The sequence below is a fragment of the Pteropus vampyrus genome, unplaced genomic scaffold (assembly GCF_000151845.1).
Source record: "Pteropus vampyrus isolate Shadow unplaced genomic scaffold, Pvam_2.0 Scaffold7060, whole genome shotgun sequence".
Classification (NCBI taxonomy): Eukaryota; Metazoa; Chordata; class Mammalia; order Chiroptera; family Pteropodidae; genus Pteropus; species Pteropus vampyrus.
In genome coordinates this window covers 2469-3755 of record NW_011895841.1, presented here as the reverse complement: position 1 = coordinate 3755, position 1287 = coordinate 2469, and the positions used below count along the sequence as shown (strand labels likewise).

The window sequence follows — 1287 nt, the reverse complement described above, 5'->3', positions numbered from 1 at the left end:
TTATTATCATTATTAGTAATTTTTTTTAAGGCAAGGCAACCGTTGGTCGACCTCACAGATTACAAGGACCTTGTCCGTTTACAATCCCTTATTTATTTATTTTTTTTCCGCCTACAGCACCTGGTCTTCCTAGGTGGTCTCCCATCCAAATACTAACCAGGCCCGACCCTGCTGAGCTTCCGAGATCAGACAGGATCAGGCTTGTTCAGGGTGACATGGTCGTAGACTAATCGTTATTATTTTTATAAGAAGTAAGTGCTGTTCCAGTCACTCGAGAAAGCCTAACTTAGGGAAAATAAATGCTACTATGAAGAACGGATTCAATTTCAGGAAAAGGAGACACCGATTAGAGAATTATTCTAGAACGAAAGCAATTAAGGTCTAAGTAAGTGTAGCGAGGAGGGGCCGGAGTGGAGCGTTTGCACAGAAGCCACCTGCGCACTTCCGTCACGTTCTGTCCATTAACAGGGAGGCGAAGGAAGGACGAGGCCCACGACGCGACAGTGTGAACCGTGCCAGGTTCCAGCCGATCGGCTCACTGGCCTCTCCACGTGCCACAGTGTTGTACAGACGCACAGGAATGCAGAGAGGCTGAGTGATGAGTGATGGGGAACAGGGAGACGAAATTTCTCTCCATCATTCACTCTCTCCAGTTGATAAACACACAAGTAATGACGTTTTGAAACAATTTTTGTTTTTTTTTTTTTTCTGTTTCTATCACTATCCTAGGAGAAATAGAAGAGCTGGTCCCAGGGGGAAATTAATGGGTTTTTGCTATTTCCAGGCTTATTTTATTGCTGATATCTCTTCTGTAAGTTCTAGCTCACAGATTTTGGCATGCACGTCTCATATTAATTAGTTTTCCAATTAGTCTACAAAGTCCTTGAAAGCAACGACCATGTCTGTTTCTTGGGATCTCTGACTGTGAATCATACAGTGCCTGGCAGCTACAGGCATTCACGCACACAACCACCCGCATGCGCACACACACGCACACCCACACAACCTGACTGGGAGGTCTGTAAGTGGGTCTCACGAAATAACTTGTCTTCTGTTTGAATCAAGTCTGTAGAGATCCTGGTTTAAGCAGGCTCATGTTATATACAATATACTTGACGTATCATATGTTTTCAGTTTAAATTAAATGCCAGTGAACGGAATTAAGAGGTCAGCGGTATGATAGGGAGTGATCCAGAAAGCCGAGTTCTCCATCCAATTTGAAAGTGTCAGGGTGAGGTCACACCCTCTGCAGTCACCCAGCGAACCGTGAGGTAGTCTCAGAGGCAG

At 44.8% G+C, this 1287-nt stretch overlaps 1 pseudogene; it reads right to left on the bottom strand.

Annotated features, from left to right (window-relative positions):
• Positions 1-108: 108 nt before the first annotated feature.
• Positions 109-227, bottom strand: LOC111734817 (annotated as a pseudogene).
• Positions 228-1287: the final 1060 nt, after the last annotated feature.